The sequence below is a fragment of the Tursiops truncatus genome, chromosome 10 (genome assembly GCF_011762595.2).
Source record: "Tursiops truncatus isolate mTurTru1 chromosome 10, mTurTru1.mat.Y, whole genome shotgun sequence".
NCBI lineage: Eukaryota > Metazoa > Chordata > Mammalia > Artiodactyla > Delphinidae > Tursiops > Tursiops truncatus.
Genome location: NC_047043.1, coordinates 1509372 through 1522963, shown reverse-complemented (window position 1 = coordinate 1522963; position 13592 = coordinate 1509372). Strand labels below are relative to the sequence as shown.

Genomic DNA, 13592 nt, shown 5'->3' with positions numbered 1-13592 from the left:
ATCAGATCTTTAACCATGCCATTTTTAACTCTTCTATCACTTATGTACAGTTACTGTTTGATGCTTTTGCAAAAGTGTTTCTGCAAAAGGGCTTCATCAGAGAGATTCACGGAAAGGACTCTGACCAGTACTACAGAATATAGGTTTCTAATAACTTTAAGATCATCAAACTGAACTGGTAAGATTTCCGGAACATTATAGAAAAGAATTTCCAGAACATAAAAGAAAAACTGGATTCAAGCAGAACCAGAATTAGTTACATGGAACTGAATGAACTGATGAAGATGATTATCATTTTTATGACTTTTTTGTACTGAAATATTGCTGGTTCTTTAATCTTTTATTTTCCAGATATAAGGAAATTGTTCTTCTTAAGCTATGACTTACAGCAATTTGGTAATCTATAGCTTTGTAAGCAGAATTAAAACTTTTATCTTTTTCTCCCTACCTGATTTCTCCAGAATTTGGAAACTCTTAGTGAGATTCTTATTTTCATATCAATATAGTTACTTGCATATGTCAATAAGAATCTGTTCTCCTTGTAACAGGACCCAGTTGGAAACATTGGTTCTATTACCAAGGCTTTGACTGGTATGTCATATTTGAGAGAGACATGCATAGACCCAGACATGACCAGACAGCTTTAAGGAACTAAGGTTGATTTTATGGAACCCTTAAAGCCCCTTGGAAACATCAGCCTGGTGCCTTGCTTACAGGGTTCCTGGCCGCCTTACCAGGTAAGTAAGGAAGGTCACTTCCTGGCAGGCCTAGGAGAACTGCAAAATGGGGCAGAAGGCAAGAACCTCTCCTAGGGTAAGGAATAAAGATCAAAGAAGAAACAAACAGAAAACAGCTGATTGGCTGGGGCCACACAGTATCCCTGTTTGGGGTGAGAAGGCCTAGAGGCGGCTTGGCATTTGGGGACTGGCTGACTAGATACCCTGGTTTCTGGTTAAGAGGAAGGAACACAAAAGTTAACTATGTTTCAGATGGTTGATGGGGCACCCAAGGCAGAAGCGGCTCCATCTCCCGCCTAGAAATTTATTTCAACAGCTTCCTGAGCCAGCTTTGCCCTCAGCTTCCATTTGGACGTCTTATTACATTGCATGTTTTTCCCCTATTGATTTTATGAATCTTAATATCTCTAATAGGTTACAAGTCCTTTGCCAGGTACATACTCTGCAAATATCTACCTTAAGTCTGTGGCTGGCCTTTCACCCTTATAGTTTTATCTTTTGAAGAACTGCAGCCCTTAATTTTAATAAGCCCAATTTATCACTTTTTCCCACTATGGTTAGTGCTTTTTATGAAGTCTTTGCCAAATTCAGGGTCATGAAGATATTCTCTTATGCTTTCTTCTAAAAGCTTTGTTAGAAAACAAAAACACTAACTCGAGAAGATATCTGCACCCCCATGTTCATAGCAGCATATTTACAATAACCAAGACATGGAAACAACCTCAGTGTCCATCAATGGATGAATGGATAAAGACGCTGTGGAAATACTTGCAATGGAATATTATTCAGCCATTAAAAAAAAACCAAGGAAACCCTGCCATTTGTGACAACACGGATGGACCCTGAAGCATTATGCTAAGTGAAATTAAGTCAGACGAAGACATACACTGTATGATCTCACTTTTATGTGGAATCTTAAAAAAACAAACAAACAAAACAAAACTCACAGAAAAAGTGATCAGATTTGTGGTAACCATGGGGTGGGGGTAGAGAAGGAATCTGAGTAAGATGGTCAAAGGTACAAACTCAGAGTTATAAGATAGATGTGGGGACTTCCCTGGTGGCGCAGTGGTTAAGAATCCTCCTGCCGATGCAGGGGACACGGGTTCGATCCCTGGTCTGGGAAGATCCCACATGCCGTGGAACAACTAAGCCCATGCACCACTACTGAGCCTGCACTCTACAGCCCGTCTGCCACAACTACTGAAGCCCGTGCACCTAGAACCCGTGCTCCGCAACAAGAAAAGCCACCGCAATGAGAAGCCCGCACACCACAGCGAAGAGTAGCCCACGCTCACCTCAACTAGAAAAAGCCCGCGCGCAGCAACGAAGACCCAACAGAGCCAAAAATAAATAAATAAATAAATAAATAAAATTTAAAAATAGATGTGTACTAGGGACGTAATATACGACAGGATGACTACAGTTAACACTGCTGTACGTTACATATGAAAATTAAGAAAATAAATCCTAAGAGTTCTCAATACAAGAACAATTTTTTTCTTTCTCTTTTCCATTTCTTCTTATTGTGTCTACCTGAGATGATGGATGTTAGCTAAGCTTATTGTGGAAATCATTTCATGATGTGTGTAAGTCAAACCTTTATGCTTTACACTAGAAACGCATAGTGATGTATGTCAATTAGATCTCTGTAAAATATGGAGGGGGGAAGCGTTGTTACCTTAACTTTTTACATTTAGACCTACAGTCTTTCCTGAATTGATTTTTGTGTAGGACATGAAGAAGGGTTCCAGACACATTTATTTCACTTGTGGGTATCTAGTCCACACAGCAGCATTTATGAAAAGACCATCTCCACACCATTATACTGAAGTATCATCTTCATAATAAGTCAGGGTAGTCTGTTTCCGGACTTTGTATTCTGTTCTATCAGTCCATTTGTCTATCCTTGTACCAATACTGTCTTAATTACTATCACTTTAAGTCTTAATATGTAGCAATAATATTCACCAACTGTGTTCTTAAAGAAAACCTTTGCTATACTGGCCCACTCATTTTCATACATATATATTAGAACTGGGTGGACTATTTCTGTATAAGCTGATTGGATTTTTTAAAGTTACTGTAAACCATCATCTCTTAAATTACAGTTTTCTTTTAGTTTGTTGCTAATATTAAAAATACATTTTTGTATGTTGACCTCATTTAATGAACTTGTTAAATTTACTTATGAATTCTAATAGCTTTTCTGTGAAGTCTTTTGCATTTTATAAGTACAACATCTTGTTGAGTGAATATTTCTTTCACCTTTTCTTTGTTAATGTGGCAATTTTACGTTGACTGATTTTTCAAGTGGTAAACTAACCTTGCATTCCTGACAACCCCACTTGTTTATCTTGTTTTAGTCTATTTGCAAGTTTTTTAAGGATTTTTTTCTAGAATTTGGCTCATAAGTTTCCTTTCTTGTATGTTCTGGAATTAAGATTATACTGGCCTTACAGAAGAGTTGAGAAGTTTCCCTCTGAGGCAATCTGTAGAAGACTGCTGTTGTTTCTTCATTAAATGAATAGAAGAATTCACCAGTGAAACCACTGAGTCTGGTGGGATTTTTCTGTGGAAGTTTTTAGTTAAAGATTCAGATTTTAGAATAGATATATGAATTTTTATTTCTCCTTGTGTCCATTTTTGTAAGCTAAGTTTTCCTATGGATTTCTGAACTTTGCCAAAACTTTAAATAGCATCTAATTATTCACTATATTCCCTATTATCTTTTCAATATCTGTAGCACTTCAGCGTTGTCTCATTTTTTTCCCCTTCATATTGGCAGTCCGTGTCTTTGCCTTCTTTTCATGAAGGCTCTATCAATTTTATTATTCTTTTCAAATAAAACACTTTTTGTTTTGCTTATTTTCTCTATTGGATATTTGGTTTTTGTTTTATAAATCTCTGCTCTTTATTTATTTCAGTCCTTTTAATTGTGCATACATTTTAATCCTCATAAGGCACTAAATTATTGTTTTATATGGTCAATACTTATATTTTCCCTCATATTATCCTTTTTCATTTTCTTTAGTTACTGTCCTGTGCGTCCATGCTTCTGTATGGGACCATTTTCCTTCTTTCTGCAGAATTTCCTTTAGTATTTCTTTTAGTGCATGTCTTTTAGTGATGAATATTTTCAGTTTTGTTTGTCTGAAAATGCCTTAAATTTGCCTTCATTTTTGAAAAATATTTCTGTTTAGTGTAGAGTTCCAGACTGGCAATTATCTTCCTTCAGCACTTTTAAACTCTTATTCCACGAGCCTTTCGGCGTGCGTCATTTCCGTTGAGAAGTCAGTTATTAGTCTTCCGTTGCCCTTGCAGGTGTAGTGCCTTTTTTATTTAGCTGCTTTAAAGCTTTTTCACTTGGTCTTTGGGTTGAACAGTTTGACTATAATGTGGTCGTTGTACTTTAAAAAAATTTGTCCTGCTTTGGGTTTTTAGGCTTGAATCTAAGGTTTCTTGGTTGTCTTTTATTATTTTCAGATAATTTGCAGACATTATTTATTAAAATATTGTTTCTGACCCAATCTTGTACTTTTCTCTTTTGGGTACTTCAGTTTCAAGAATACATAATACAGTTGACCCCGAACAACATGGGTCTGTACTGTGCAGGTCCACTTACATGAAAATTTTTTCAATAAATACTACAGTACTACATGATCCAGGGTTGGCTGAATCCACAAATCAGGAATCACAGACATGGAGGACCAACTATAAAGCTATACACAGACTTTCAACTGTGCGGGAGGTGGCATCGCTAACCCCCCTGTTGTTCAAGGGTCAATGTACACTCTTTTCTCTATTATCCACCCTTTTTACTCACTATACTTCAGTCTGCATATTTTGTATTGATATTTCGTCTACTTTACTAATATTTTGGTCTTGTGTAGCTAATCTTCTTTTAAACCCATTTATTGAATTCTTAATTGCAGTTATTGTATTTTTCAGGTCTAGTATTTTTATTTGCTTCCTTTTTATGAATTCAAATTTCCTGGTCAAATCCTCCATTTTTTCTCCAGTGTCTTGATATATTAATCATAGCTATCTTAAATTCCTTTTCCAATAATTCTAATATCTGGGTTTCCTTGGGACTGTTTTTATTGTCCTTTTTTTCTTCTCTTGTTTTTCAATCATAAGATATGCCATGCCTAGTAATTTTTTACTGACTGTTGGACATCATTTATAAAAATATTTAGAGGTTCTAGATGTTATCTTCCTTCAAGGAAGATTTACTCTTTCCTTTGCTGGTCAATAAAGTGGGCAATGAATACTCAGTTCCAAATAGGAACTGAGGTCACTACAGGCTCAGTCTACTTCTAGGTCAACCCTCACTCTAGTCATAGCCTCCAGGTGTTCCAACTGAGGGACCGTAGGGGCCTGAACTCTAATACTTCTCTTCTCAGCCCTGAGAAATGGTCTCCAACTCTACATTAATTACTTCAGTTTCCTCATCATCCAGTATTTCCTCCTCCACTGAAATGTGGCAATTGCCCTCACTGCTTTATAGAAACAACACTCTTGAAACCTCTAATAATTTCCTTCTCATTACATAATTTGTTTTAAAATAATTTGTATACAAGATATAAAAGCAGCAAACAGGTACATGAAAAGATGCTTACTATCACTGATCATCAGGGAAATGCAAATCAAAACCACAATGAGATATCACCTCATACCTATTATCAAAAATACAAGAAATAACAAGTGTTGGTGAGAATGTGGAGAAAAGGGAACCCTTGTGCACCACTGGTGGGAATGTAAACGGGTACAGCCACTGTGGAAAACATTAGGGAGGTTCCCCCCAAAATTAAAAACAGAACTACCATATGATTTGCACTTCTGGGTATTTATCCAAAAGAAACAAAATCACTAACTCAAAAAGAAATCTATGGAATATTACTCAGCCATAAAAAGAAACGAAATTGAGCTCTTTGTAATGAGGTGGATAGACCTAGAGTCTGTCATACAGAGTGAAGTAGGTCGGAGAGAGAAAGACAGATACCGTATGCTAACACATATATATGGAATTTAAGAAAAAAAAGTCACGAAGAACCTAAGGGTAAGACAGGAATAAAGACACAGACCTACTAGAGAATGGACTTGAGGATATGGGGAGGGGGAAGGGTAAGCTGGGACGAAGTGAGAGAGAGGCATGGACATATATACACTACCAAACGTAAACTAGATAGCTAGTGGGAAGCAGCCGCATAGCACAGGGAGATCAGCTCGGTGCTCTGTGACCACCTAGAGGGGTGGGATAGGGAGGGTGGGAGGGAGGGAGACACAAGAGGGAAGAGATATGGGGACATATGTATATGTATAACTGATTCACTTTGTTATAAAGCCGAAACTAACACACCATTGTAAAGCAATTATACTCTAATAAAGATGTAAAAAAAAAAGATATCTGCACTCCCATATTCACTGCAGCATTATTTACAACACATGAAAACAACCTGTGTTCATCAACAGATGAATGGATAAAAAAATGTGGAATACACATACATACACACACATACACACACACCATGAAATGTTATTTAGCCATAAAAAAACCAAGGAAATCCTGCAATTTGTAACAATATGGATGGACCTTGAGGGCATTATGCTAAGATTAAATCAGAGAGAGAAAGACAAATACTGAATAATCTCACTTATATGTGAAATCTTTTTAAAAATTGAACCCAAGAGGGGGCAGGGCAGGGTCCAGCAGCCTTGGAGGGTGCAAACTGGTACAGCCACTATGTAAAACAGTATGGAGATTCCTCCAAAAACTAAAAATATAACCACCACATGATCAAGAAATTCCACTTCTGGGTGTATATCCAGAATAAATGAAACCACTAATTCGAAAAGATACATGCATCCCAATGTTCATAACAACACTATTTACAATAGCCAAGATATGGAAGCAACCCAAGTGCCCATCAACAGATGAATGGATAAAGACGACGTGGTATATATACAATGAAATACTACTCAGCCATTAAAAAAAGGAATGAAATTCTGCCATTTGCAGCAGCATGAATGGACCTAGAGAATATTATGCTTAATGAAATAAGTCAGACAGAGACAACTCCTGTGTGATGTCACTTACATGTGGGATCTAAAAAATAATACCAATGAATGTATATGCAAAACAGAAACAGACTCACAGACATAGAAAACAAACTAGTGGTTTCCAAAGAGAGAGAGAAGGGGGAGGAGCAAATTAGGGATACGGGACTAAGAGATACAAACTACTATCTATAAACTAGATAAGCAACAAGGGTATGTTGTACAGCACAGGGGAATACAGACATTGTTTTGTATTAACTTTTAATGGAGTATAATCCGTAAAAATACTGAATCACAATGCTGCATACCTGAAACTAATATAATATTATAAATCAACAATACTTCAACTTTTAAAAAATTGAGCTCAAGGATATGGAGAAGAGATTGATGACTGCCGGAGGTGGGGCTGGGGATGGACGAAATGAGTGAAGGGGGTCAAAAGGTACAAACTTCCAGTTATAAGTAAGTGCTGGGGATGTGATGCACAGCATGGTGACTGTAGTTAATAATACTGTAGTGTCTCTTTGAAAGTTGCTAAGAGTGTAAATATGTTCAGTTTTCATCACAAGAAAAATGTAACTATGTGTGGTGAAAGATGCTAACTACACTTACTGTGATGATCAACTTGCAACACATACACAGACCAAATCATTAGATTGTAGGCCTAAAACTAATACCATGTGATATGTCAATTATGCCTCAATTAAAATTAATTAATGTAAAATTTCATTTGTATATACTTTGTTTCTCTGATAGACTGTTAAAAATTGATAGTAGAACATTTGTGGACATTTAAATCAGAAGGTCTTACACTTAGTAAGTCAGACAACAAATGAAGGCCATCTTCCAAGGTCTTACCTTAGTTCTATCCCTTTACTTCTCTGAATCAGCTCAGCCTGCTGACCACCATCTTCAAATCTCATTCCTCAGCTGTGACAATACTCCACTTCTTCTGGACCTTAAATTGTGTGGGGCTGAAACAGAATTCAAGAGGACAGTGGTCAAAATACAATTGCCTGTGACCAGCTGAACGATGGGCAGTGTCACTGCAATCTGACCACGACACTGCAGCAGTGGTGGCACCACGGCCGGATCACGCAGGTGTGCAGGCAGCCCAGGGACGGTCACAGAGTCATGAATAGGGGCTGAGGACGTGACTACCCTGGGTTACTAAGTGAAGACCCCTGGCGTCCATTTGGGAGTCCTAACAGGTGAAACCCAAATTACTGGGAAATGGAGCTAGAGAAGAAAAACGAATCCGAAGTATGAGGGGACACTGCGCTGAAGCGCAGGCAGGTCACAACGCCCAGGGGTGAGTCACGAGGGACGGGGGACAAAGCGCCATCCGGAGCCCCCGGCCCCACGGGATCCGTCCCCGCGCTCGGATGGAGCGGGGGCTCCCTCCGGGTCTGGGGGGGCCCCCCCCTCCCGTCCTCCCCGCCGGCCCCGGGCGTCCTCCTTCCCCCGCCCCTCCTCACAGGTCACTCGCCCCCCTGCTCTCGACTCTGCGGCAGGAGGCCTTGAGTCTGCGCCATCGCCAAACCCACATCTCCAGCCTCTCCCGGACCAAGAGCCACACACGTCCAACTTCCTCCTAGACAGTTCTGTCGCCAGCGAAGCCCATTAACAGTTCCCCGGAAATAAAAATAGAGTGTGGGTAATAAAGTCTAAGCTTTTTCCTTTTCCTCTGTGCTCAGTGCAGCTTCACTGGCTCACAGAGGGCCGGTACAGAGGCCTCGCCCCCCCCCCACCCGTCAGGCCCGGGGTGCCGGTGGAAAAGGGCGCAGCGCCCACCTCAGCTCCGGCCGCGGTCGGAAGCGCCGCCTGAGGCCCCGCGACTCAAGATGGTGGCGGCGGCGGGCCGTGTGCAGAGACCTGCCCCGCCCCGCGAGAGCCCCGCCCCCTGCCGAGACGCTGTAAAGCAGCCCCGCCCCGTCGCGGCAGATCACGTGCTGTAGGGCGGAGCCCGCACCTCCAGGTGGGTTCTCTGTTGAGAGAACAGCGCTTCCGTTTGTTCTGAGCCGGACTGCGTCTCTGTCTCACGTTGTATTGGCTCAAGTGACACAGGGCAGGAGGAACTTGTTGCAACCCGACTGGAAAGGGTTGGTGACAGAACCCCCGTAATGTCCTTCCTTCCTCTCAGACGTGTCATCTTCCTCCTCCAACTTCTCCTGGCTTCCCTGTTCCTTTGGCTGCTAACCAGTCTGAGCTTTTGTTTTCTCACCTGTAAATGAAGGTGACTTCTTTTCCACATGAGTTGTTGTGAGGATGAGAAACACACTATGGGAAATACACTATGTAAAACACTAACCACGCATCTGGGCACTTGGTTGGGCTCAGGAAGTGCTTCCTGTAAGTCGTGCGTTTACCTGCTTGGTGTCCTGACTAAGCTCGTGGGACGTCAAGTTTGTCACGTCAAATTCTAAAGTACCACTGGCCCCCGTTCTCTGCTTCAGACCCTTTTTTCTCCCACATTTTATTATGAAAAATGTTGAACAGATAGCAAAGTTGAAAGAATTTTATAGCAAACATCCATACCCACCATCTAGGTTCTCCTGTGAACGTGTTACTGTACACTTGCTTTATTACATACCTTTCCATCCATCAATCCATCTTATTTTTTGAGACATTTCAAAATAAATTACAGACATTAGCACACTTCCTCTAAATCGTGTGTGTCATTAACTACATTTCTCTATTTGTTGACAGTTTTTCTTGTGCGATAACCTTATATGTACATTCACTGATTTTTACAAATGAGTATACCCTTTTAACCCAATCCCTATCAATATGTAGAATATTACCACCACCCTCAAAAGTTTCCTCATACCCTTTCTAGTCATTCCCCAGTTTCCCCCCCAAAGCAACCACAGTTCTGATTTTCCTGCACCATAGATGAGTTTTGTCAGGCCATTAGTAATTCATGTCAACCTCGACTATCAAGTAGTCTTCTAATTAGTATCCCTGCTTCAACTAGAATTACTTTTTTCCTGTCACAATTCACTGCTCATCCAGAAGCTAAAATAATCTCCTGAAGTACCACCTTGTCGTCAGGCCACCACACCACCCACCCATTTCATAATTTCCCCATGGCCTGTGAAGAGCGGGCTCTCAACACAGACCCTCCGCCATGCGGCCCCAGCTTGGTTTGGGCTTCACTCCACCACTCCTAAAATAGAAGACTGTTGAACCTCACTCAAGCCATCACACACTGCTGTGGGCTCAGCTAGTTGTAGAAAGCTGCACAAAAAGCACACCCTTGAAGACCACAGAAGTGTCCCAAGGACCTTTTTTATCCCACCCTAGATGAGAATACTTCCTTGCACGTAATCTGATATTCGTGGAATAGCCTGATAACAAATTTGAAAAGGGGAATGAGTGAAATTGGAAAAGGGAATGAATGAATTGAAAAAGGGAATGTCTTTACCCGTCTGACACTGCCCTGGCATTAACTTAGGTTAGTTATACTCCTTGTGTCTGTCTCAGAAGACTAGGCCTGCAAGGTAAGGGAGGCATGCAAAAATCCCCTACAAGGTTTAGAAACAAGAAAAAGACACAGTCAGGACTTCCCTGGTGGCGCAGTGGTTAATGAATCCTCCTGCCAATGCAGGGGACACGGGTTTGAGTCCTGGTCTGGGAAGATCCCACATGCCACAGAGTAACTAAGCCCATGTGCCACAACTACTGAGCCTGCACTCTAGAGCCCGCGAGCTGCAACTACTGAAGCCTGTGCACCTAGAGCCCGTGCTCTGCAACAAGAGAAGCCACCACAATGAGAAGCCCGCGCACTGCAGCGAAGAGTAGCCCCTGCTCGCCACAACTAGAGAAAGCCCGCATGCAGCAATGGAGACCCAACGCAGCCAAAAAATAAATATTAATTAAGTAACTAATTAAAAAAAAAAGACACGGTGCTCAAGAAGGGGAATTCTCTAAACTTTTTTTTTTTTTTTTCAGTACGCGGGCCTCTCACTGTTGTGGCCTCTCCCGTTGCAGAGCACAGGCTCTGGACGCGCAGGCCCAGCGGCCATGGCTCACAGGCCCAGCTGCTCTGCAGCATGTGGGATCCTCCTGGACCAGGGCACGAACCCGTGTCCCCTGCATCGGCAGGTGGACTCTCAACCACTGCGCCACCAGGGAAGCCCCTCTCTAAACATTTTTGACGAGGATTCTAAAGTGTAATCTTACGCCACTGATATGGAGATTAAAATTTAGATCTTTCTAAGTTAGTTCTTGCCAACTAAAGACTAATTTTCCAGTTTCAAATGTAGAGCTAAGAGCAGGGGATCTCAACCTTGGCTGAAAACTAGAAACACCAGGAGAGCTGTTAAAATCTCCCGATGCCCGGACTCCACCCTCAGCGATTCCAGTCCCATTTGTCTGGGGTTTGGCCCAGGCATCGGTAAGTTTTTAAAGCTCTCCAGGTGATCCTAACGTGTAGTCATCCTGCCAGATGAACGGTTCTTTACACAGAGTTCAGCCTTGCAACTGGTGATAAATACACAAGCAAATTCATTGCCACCTCCCCTCCCTTCAGAGACCCAGTGGGAAAGGAAAGAGAAAATGCCTAGCCAAAGAGGAGAATTAGGGGAATTAGTTTTTTTACCACTCCTGGCACAGTAAGGGCATGTGTGCACCATGGAAAAGAGGAGTTAATTTTCCCAACAGCTTCAGGTTCTCGGAAACCTGGGCCCTTGCTTTCAGGGCTGGAAGAAGAGCAGGTCAGCAGCTGCCAGGCAGGGATCCCGTCCACAGTGAGGTTCATACAAAACCCCATTGCTTCCGGCTGTCCCAGGGAGGGGCCCTGGGGTGAGGCAGCTCAGTCACATGGGAAGTGACCAGGAGGGCAGGGGTAGAGGGTCTGCAGGCAAAAATAACCATCAACCCTTGAAAAATACATGAGCGGAAGACATCCACATGTTGCATCTCCAGCGTAGAGTTGGGGCCTGCCTTATGGAAGGGTTGGGAGCGGAATGCTTAGTCAAGTTTCCATCTAACAACCAAAGGAAATCTGTGCTCCTCAGCCCTTTCACGTCCCGGTTGGTGGTCGTGGAAAGTAGCATAGTCATCGACACACGGGTCACCTGCAGGGGACGAGGAGACGGCATCCGGATGGACCTGGTGAAAACACCACTGCTTTTTCTCTGCATTGGATGATTAAAAGAAAAATAAAATGATAAGTATTCAGGAAAATGTTAAATATTGAATCTGTTTAAAATTCCCAAATGAAATCTGCTTAAAAATTTTAAAGAGAACATTGAACTTGGCTTGAAACCAAGCAGGTCACTGAGGGGCCTTCCTGGGTACAAATGCCCCTCTGTGTCCCCCTGTTTCTTGCTTGTAGAAGAAAGGCTTTCATATCCTAGGCGTTCCGCAGTTCCAAAGAGCAGAGTCCAGTAGTGAATGGAACAGTAGCGTCACAGGACCCCTAGTGCCTCCTGAAGGGATAGAGATAATAATCTGACGCAGATCTTGAGTTGTTCTTTAGAAACTAAGACCCTCCCACCATTCCCACCTGGTGGAGGATGGTGACCACATGCTGACCATGAGCATCTAGACCTCAGACTGGTTGGAACCAGGAGGTTGATGACTGAGATTCCTGAGACATCACCCTGTTACCCCTCCACCAGCCAATCAGAAGAAGGTCCACAAGCTGATTGGGCCCCCTGCAGCCTTCATCCCTAACACTGTCATTAAAAACCCTAACCTGAATGCCCTAATGATGAACTGTCCCTCCCAAAATGTCAGTAACTGTCTGGCTCCTTATAGGGGCGAATAAGGCCCACCTCTGCCTATTTTCAGCTTTCTTCTCCAGTCTCATTTCAAACTGGCCTTGTTCGGTTCAATCCCTGTTCAACCTTTGGATGCCATTTTGCCTGTTTGCTTTTAGATCCTAATTCTGTCATTCCAGATTAAATTCAGAGTAGCAAAAAGGATAAGGAACCATTTACACCTACCTAGTATAACTCCTAGATTCATTCCTGAGAATATGGTCCTCCAGGTCTGCCCTGGTGGTCCACACGGCGGCTCTGAAAGAGTCTAAACATCTAGAGATCCTCAGGGAAGCCAGTGGGTCTAGCAATGTCTTTCATCCAGACTTCAGTGTTGCTTAAGAATGCAACACACTTGATCTAGTTTTGTGCATCACGGGTTTCCAAGTGACAGAAAAATGTCACCATTTGGTTCATGATGATTTTGGAGTAACTGTAGTAGCTGATCCACTGAACCAAATTAAGTTAGTCACTAATGCTTAGTTTCATTTCACTTAATTTCATTACTGGAAGTTCAGGTAACAGAGCGGTGCCCAAAGCTTGTTTCACCCTATCAGACTGTGATCCGTTAACACCTCCTAAGTCAGAATGTCTGAGATTTTTCCCTCTTGGTTGATGATAAACATGGAGTGAGAGTTAGAGTGACAGAGGCACCTTGAGTTTTACTTACTTCCATGTGCTATTTTCCAGTTAGCCCCCCAAGACAGAGAGCTCTCTTGCTGCGCAGATCTAAGATCTGTAATGATTCACATTATACTGCTTCCCAGATAACCCAGTGTGAACAATTACTTGTCACATTGCCTGGTATGCAGTCGGCACTTAGAAATATTTTCTGATGAAGGTTGAATAAGTAAAATGTTCAAGTTGAGTTTCACTTTAGGTCCCTTTTGTCTTTCTTGGACCTTAGCAAAGAAAACTGCTCAGTATTTTTCTCACAGCCCTTTATTGGACTTGAAGAGAACACTAAAGTCTTTTCTCTTGATGAAATGACTTTTTAAAACTTTTAATAGGAGCACTTTGTAATTTT

General features: G+C 42.0%; 1 long non-coding RNA gene across 1 annotated transcript in view; it reads right to left on the bottom strand.

Annotated features, from left to right (window-relative positions):
* LOC109551565 (uncharacterized) overlaps positions 1 to 8658 on the bottom strand; it is a 196117-nt gene extending 187459 nt beyond the window's left edge. The window contains exons 1-2 of the long non-coding RNA XR_012334266.1: positions 8592 to 8658; positions 7656 to 7771 (exon numbers count right to left, since the gene is read on the bottom strand). This is a non-coding gene — a long non-coding RNA (uncharacterized lncRNA). The remainder of the gene's footprint in view (positions 1 to 7655; positions 7772 to 8591) is intronic.
* Positions 8659 to 13592: the final 4934 nt, after the last annotated feature.